Raw genomic sequence first — 7,518 nt, 5'->3', positions numbered from 1 at the left:
TTTAACTGCTGCTGCAGCGACAACCTATGGCCACCAGGTACCACTGTGCCTTCTGTCTCCACTGTGTTCAGGGCTCCCTTCTCGCTGTTGGTGCGTTCTCTAGCTCCTGTTTCTTAGCTGACTTTCACCTTAGACGCTCTTCAGGGTTTTCTTGGGACTGTGAGCTGGCCACTTGTGTGCTTCCTCCTGCGCTTCTTTGTCTTGCGCTCCTTCTGGACGTGCTTGTCCTGGCGTTTGGAGCATGTGCGCTGACCTCACCATTGGTGGTGTGTTGCAATCGCTGTTGCAGCTGTGTATACCTTGTTGCTGCCTCAGTGTAGGCAGCCTCCCTATTTGTGCACTCTTTCTTGCCTTTTGGAGGCTTTCTCCCCTTTTCCAGTCAGCTGTAATAGTTGCCTGTGCTCTTTACATTCCCAGTATGTTTGGGCTGTAGCAGCTCCGTCTGTGCTGCACTATTTTCTTCCTGGCACACAGTTGCCTCGCAGTCCACTAGCTCATTTCATTTGTATGGCATGTAAACTTGCCGCCAAAGTCTTTCATGTAGTGGGCGCAATGGTGCACTTTGGCCACTAGATGGCAGTGTTGCCTTGTTTCCAGTGGTGTCCTCGGTTCGTTCCTTCTCTCAGAGCCCTCCAGTCAATTAGGCATTTTCCTGCCTGTCACGGCCGGTAAGTGAACCGTTTATTCTCTCTTTAAATTCGGCCAGTGCAGGGGGTCATAATGCATAGGGGAGGGGCACCGCTTCGCCCTCCGGACTTCTGATTTCCCTGCTTCAGCGGCGGTGGCCGCACTCCAGTCTCCGCCACTCGCCGCAGGCCCTAATCATCACTCGAGCCATGTGGGAGCTGGAGCCGACGCTGAGGAACTGTCCCTTTCCCACACAGCCTGTGCAGGGATTGCACACACCTCAGGAGACTCTTCAAGTGGACGGCCGCACCGTCTTCCTTCGCCCAGTAAGCGACCTTATTATTTCATCTGGTGCTGGGATAGGGGGGGGGGGTTAGGGGGGGAGAGGGATAAGCACACTGGTTGCCCCTGTGCCTTTTTTTCTTGTATCCGCTAGCAGCATAACCCATTGAACATAGCAATAACAAATCATGGTCCACCAACACAGCCCCTACAAGCAAACACTCTGGTATAGGATACACAGTATGCATATTTAAGTAAGAAATAAGTGATTGAATCAAAAAACACATTTTAAATAAAGTTCCCATGAACAGGCTACCACAACCTAAAAAGAGCAAAAGGTAACAGCCTTGACACCCCCCCTAGTAGAAACTTTCACGCCTCTACCATCACCCTGTCTCACGTTGGATGCCAGGGCAGATGTCAGCTTTCCCATTCCTCCTTGGCATGTGCAGTTTGGCGGCCAGATGAGGCTGAACAGGTGACAGTTGGCAACTATACCACCACACACCCTCATCCTCAACACACAAGAGGATGAAGAAGGCCAGGGACAAGTGACTACTACTTGCTGAGAACTCTGTGGACATTAGATAATAGGGCACTGGGAGATCATGCCATCTGCCCAGATTCTCCTTGGCTTGCATCAAACTGCAGCCTAAACTCGTTCTGCATGTTAGGCTCTTGGTAGTTTGCAATCTTAATTTTCTTAATTTACAAGACTTCATTTTTAAAGCATAAACTATGCCACAGTGGAAAGACCTCCTCCATCTTTCCCAGTTCCCTTCTTCTCTTTGGTGGGAGCAAGAACTGAGGCTCTAGCTGACCTCCTGTGACCTTGTGTAATGTAACTGGTGCTCATGTAAAGCGCTCAAATACCTTCGGTCAAGTTCACCAAATAACACTGCAAACAAAACCAAGTATTGGCATAGCCAATAGGTCTTGCTTGTGGGATCTTATAACTATTTAGCCATGCAGCGCATTATCCTGGGTGCTTAACATTTACTGTTCTTTAACGTGGAAACATTGACACTAAGAGGCACTTTATAGCAACTAATTAGAAGTATTTTTTAAGTGTTATTTTTGTACAACTGGTAGTCTGAACCCAGACATCTGGAGCAGCTTTCATACGCAATAATGAAGAAAGGTGTACAAGCAGGGGCGCAGGAGTAACAGCTTTGGTCAAACGCTGCTGGGTATGGTATAAGATGTGGCGATGTCCTACTAGTTGGTATTGATAATACCACTGGTACAAACTGAACACCTCCAGAGCCAAGCAGAAAGAGCCAGGGCATCTCCAGACTGCTAGTCAGGAAATACCGGGAAAAAACACAGCAAGCGTGTTAATAATTGAGAACAACATGCCACTGCATATTAGGCTCAACAGACGATGCATACAGGGCAGAAAAGAGCTAAAGACAACATCTATTCAAAGAGTACTTCGGTCGTTATTTAGGTTCTCATCTCAAAATGTTCTTGCAGTCCCAAACAGCTAAGACGCCACATTTCCCTCCATGAATGAGTGAATTAAATGAGTTTATAAAGTATGCAATTACGTGGGAAAAGGTGTTCTGATTGTACACAATCTTGAATCGGTTCCCTAAGTCCCTATTTATGCAAAGAACTCTGCTGCAACCAAGGTATGTTTGTAGAGTTTTGATTCCTCCTAAAACTGACGTTTAAGTCTCTGGCAGTACAATGTTTGTCCACTTACCCTTTTTTAAAGAATCTTGTTTGTCTGTGAAGACTATTATTAATTTTTGGACACCCGGGCTTGAATAAAGGCCCCTGCTGCTCACCGTTGCACTCAGCACCAGCCTCCGAAAGGCACAGACCCCGTCTGACTGGTGGAATAAGCGGGACAAACAGCAGCTATCGCGGAATAGTTTGGAAGGGCCTTGAACGCCCGCCCGTGGATTTGCCAGACAGCAGGCTACCGCGAGCGCTGCTCTCACACGTGCTCCATCAGACTGAACATAGAAACTTCAGCCTGCTCTGTGCCCTGAAACAAGAAGTTGGCCTGTGGTGCATTCAAAGTTGTTAAGTGATTGTGGCACCAAATATGCAATCACCCAGCAGCCCTGGATGTTTATTTTGCAAATCATTGTTTTCGGGGTGTGTTGTGCTGTAATGGAATTAGTAGTGTGGGTTGTGATGTTACCAAGTTCCTAGTGTGTCCTGGCATAAACAGGTGCTAGCTCAAGATGCATATTAACAGATGGCCGTTCCATGCCATAAATCAAGTCAAGTCATAAAATTTATATAGCGCACTACATACCCAGAGGGTTTCAAGGCGCTTAGGAAGGGGAGGAGGATTATTTGTCAAAAATCCACGTTTTAAGCTGCTTTCTGAACGCTAGGTGATTCTGGGTGAGGCGAAGGTAAGCGGGGAGTGAGTTCCATGTTTTGGCAGCCAGGTATGAGAAGGATCTGCCTCCCATGGTGGTCTTGTTGATGCGAGGTACAGTGGCGAGGGCTTGGCTGGAAGAGCGAAGTTGGCGGGAGGGGGTGTAGAAGGACAGTCGAGAGTTGAGGCAATCTGGTCCGATGTCGTAGAGTGATTTGTGTGCGTGGGTAAGCAGACGGAAAGTAATCCTCTTATTGACGGGTAGCCAGTGGAGGTCTTTAAGGTGACCAGAGATGTGTTCGTTGCGTGGGATGTCTAATATGAGCCTGGCTGAGGCGTTTTGGATTCGTTGTAGTTTCTTCTGGAGTTTAGCGGTGGTACCTGCGTAGAGGGTGTTTCCGTAGTCCAGTCGGCTCGTGACTAGAGCGTGGGTGACTGTTTTCCTTGTTTCGGAGGGGATCCAGCGAAATGTTTTTCTGAGCATGCGAAGAATGTTAAAGCAGGAAGAGGATACGGCGCTGACTTGTCTGTTCATTGAGAGTGAGGAATCCAGGATGACGCCAAGGTTCCGTGCGTGGTCTGTCGGGATGGGTGCATTTCCGAGGGCTTCCGGCCACCAGGAGTCGTCCCATGCAGAGGGGGATTTACCTAAGATGAGGACTTCTGTTTTGTCTGAGTTCAGTTTCAGACGGCTTTGTTTCATCCATTCGGCAACTTCTTTCATTCCTTCGTGTAGGTTAGTTTTGGCGGTGCTGGGGTCCTTGGTGAGAGATAGGATCAGTTGAGTGTCATCCGCGTAAGAGATGATGTTGAGGTTGTGTTGGCGGGCGATGGCCGCGAGGGGGCTCATGTATACGTTGAAGAGGGTGGGACTGAGTGAGGATCCTTGTGGTACGCCGCAGATGATTTCAGAGGCCTCGGACTTGAATGGTGGGAGGCGGACTCTCTGGGTTCTTCCGGTGAGGAACGAGGTGATCCATTCCAGTGCCTTTCCTTGGATTCCGATGTTTCTGAGGCGTTGTAAAAGGGTGCTGTGGCAGACTGTGTCGAAGGCTGCAGAGAGGTCGAGGAGGATGAGGGCGACTGTGTCTCCATTGTCCAGTAGAGTTCGAATGTCGTCTGTTGCTGCGATGAGGGCGGTCTCAGTGCTGTGTTTGGCTCGGAAGCCAGATTGTGAGGGGTCGAGTGATTTGTTTGCTTCGAGGAAGGCGGCGAGCTGGTTGTTGACAGCTTTCTCGATGACTTTGGCCGGGAATGGAAGAAGCGAGATGGGGCGGTAGTTTTTGAGTTCGGTGGGGTCTGCTGTTGGTTTTTTCAGAAGGGCGGTGAGTTCAGCGTGTTTCCAGTCTTCTGGGAAGGTAGCGGAGTTGAAGGAGCAGTTGATGACGTCTCGGAGGTGCGGAGCTATGACGGAGTCTGCTTTGTTGAAGATGTGGTGAGGGCATGGGTCTGTGGGGGATCCAGAGTGGATGGAATTCATCAGGCGGATGGTGTCCTCAGTGGAGATTGGGTTCCAGGCGTTAAGGGTGTTAACGAGGGGAAGATGGTCATCTGATGGTAGGGTGGGTTGGCTTCCGGGTTGGTTGTCAAAGCTGTTGTGGATGTCAGCAATCTTGTTGTGGAAAAAAGAGGCTAGGGAATCGCAGAGGGCTTGAGAGGGGGTGATGTCGTTGGAGTTGGCCGAGGGGTTGGAAAATTCCTTGACGATGTTGAAAAGTTCCTTGCTGTTGTGGGCGTTGTTGTCAAGTCGATCCTTGAGTGCTGTTTTCTTGGCTTTCCGGATCAGTTGGTGGTGAGTACGGATGGCGCTTTTGAAGGCGTCCTTGGTGCTGGTGGATGGGTCTTTTTTCCAGGCCTTTTCAAGGGAGCGGCACAGTTTCTTGGACTTCTTGAGGTCATCGTTGAACCATGAGGCCTTCTTGATGCCAAGTTTGTGTTGACGTTTTTTCAGTGGTGCTAAGGTGTCGGCGGTGTTGGATAACCAAAGGGTGAGGTTGGAGGCGGCTTCGTTGGCGTTAGAAGAGAGGGCTGGGGAGGTTTGAAGGAGCGATGTGGAGATCTGCTCCGTGGTGATTTTGTTCCAGTTTCTTTGTAGAGTTGGTTGGAGGTGGATGATGGGTTTCGGCTTGTTGTAGGTGAAGTGAACGCAGCTGTGGTCAGTCCAGAGGAGATCCGTAGTGTGGCTGAAGGAGACATGGTTGCTGGAGGTGAAGATGGGGTCGAGTGTGTGACCTGCGATGTGGGTGGGGGAGGTGACCAGTTGTTTAAGTCCGAGGTTGGGGAGGTTGTCCAAGAGGATGGCGGTGTTGCGGTCGTTGATCTTTTCAAGGTGGAAGTTGAGGTCTCCCAGAAGGATGTAGTCTTTGGAGGGGAGCGCGTGTGGGGTGATGAAGTCCGTGATGTCTTCACTGAATTTTGCGCGGGGTCCTGGTGGCCTGTACAGGAGGGTGCCTCGGAGTGTGGTTTTGGGGTCGATGTGGATCTGGAAGTGAAGGTGTTCGGAGTTAGCGAGGTTGGCGTCAGAGCTGGTTGAGATGCGGATTGATTTCTTATGGACGATAGCGATTCCTCCTCCTGTATGGTCGGTGCGGTCCTTGCGTGTGATCTTATAGTCATCAGGGATAGCGATGGCGATGTCAGGGGCGGAGGAAGCGTTCATCCATGTTTCCGTTAGGAAGGCGACGTCTGGAGAGATGGTGTCTAGTAGGTTCCAAAGGACAATGGCGTGCCTGTGGACCGAGCGGGTGTTGAGAAGGATGCATTCTAGGTGGTTGGGGTCGGGAATATGTGTTGTGGTCGCAGCGGAGATGTTGTCGGTGCCGCTAAATTTGCAGGAGAGGCAGGAGAACGGTCCATGGGTGCGTCCAGGAGCGGCTTGGACGCAGTTGGGGGCGCGACCGGGGTTGAGGGCTAGGAGGGTGGCGGCATCGTAGGTAACGCGGGGGGGCTGGGCAGCGCGAGGGGTAGGGGGTCTGGCGCTGGGCGCGGGCCAGGCGCGGACGGGCGTAGACGGGCTTACCTTTGGCGCACCTTCGGCGCGGATTGGGCGCGGTCGCTGCGCGTGAACGCTGCGCGTCAGGTCATTGGTCATAAATGGATGGTGAAGGGGGCGGAGCGTGGGAGGGGCAGCAGCTGGGAGGCGGTAGCGGGGAGGAGGGGAGAAATAAATGAGCAAAGACTGTCTCAGAAAAGGTTCTTGATAAAGTTTGATTACGCTCACCTCAAAGATGATGGTACATCACTGTCTTCATTTTACACTTGTGGGTTTTTGGCAAAGTATACAACTCAGATGTGGCACTAGAGGATCTCTAGTGTCATCCCTTAACGGGCACACAAGTATTTGTCTTTCCACACAAAGAAGACTTTCAATCCAGTGTTTCAATTATTCATGAAATTTATTTTTGTAGAAGAATTTATCATCATTATTTCATGTTGTTCATTCGATATCATTCTTATGTTTGTAAATCAGACATTGTCATAATAAGGCATCCAATGCATTTCGGGCATTATGTAGCATGCCCTTCATCAGGGATATAGACACTACAAAACAAGAAATAATGAAATCATATCATCAAAAGGTTCTGTGTAAGTCTTCTTAACATCAAACATAACATAAACAATGCAGGATCTACTAAATATATACATATAAACCAGTATGAGCTGTGTGTGAATTCAAAAGTATAGTGATTCACATGCTGTGGTTAGTATTAGTGAAAAAACAGAAAGAACAGAAAGAATCTTCTCAAAGAGAAAGTTCTGACTCACATGGCTGGGTCTCTAACAATACTTGTAGTTCTGCAAATCAAAAAATAATAAGGCAGTGTTATAAGAACAGCCTCAGCCGGTGGGGCAGTTCATAAGGTAAAAAACATACTAACAACCAGGCTGGTGGTCTATAAAGTCCCTACCAACTAACCTTGCTCAAGAATGGGTGCGCGCTTGCGTCCTTCTCTCCTCGTCCTCCGCGATGGCTCAGTGAAATGCCACTCGCGTTCACCTATTTAACCTAAATTCTGGTCATGTGACAAGTCACATGTCATAGCCATAGAAGAAAGACTCGTAATCGAGGGTAACGAACTGGAGTGTGGTTTCTAAATAATAACCAAGTCGCTGAGCAATATTTAAATGCTGATGGGTGGCTTGGAACGCCGGTTGCGAAAAAATGCTAGCAAATGTAGATAAGCTAATACAGTAAAAAAATGGATTAAAAAAAATAGTTTAAAAAAAAATGAAAATAGTTAGAAAGAAATACCGGGAATCGAACTGCT

The sequence above is a fragment of the Lissotriton vulgaris genome, chromosome 2_2 (genome assembly GCF_964263255.1).
Source record: "Lissotriton vulgaris chromosome 2_2, aLisVul1.2, whole genome shotgun sequence".
NCBI classification, from domain to species: Eukaryota; Metazoa; Chordata; class Amphibia; order Caudata; family Salamandridae; genus Lissotriton; species Lissotriton vulgaris.
The sequence above is the reverse complement of the archived record's forward strand: the minus strand, read 5'-3'. Positions refer to the sequence as shown.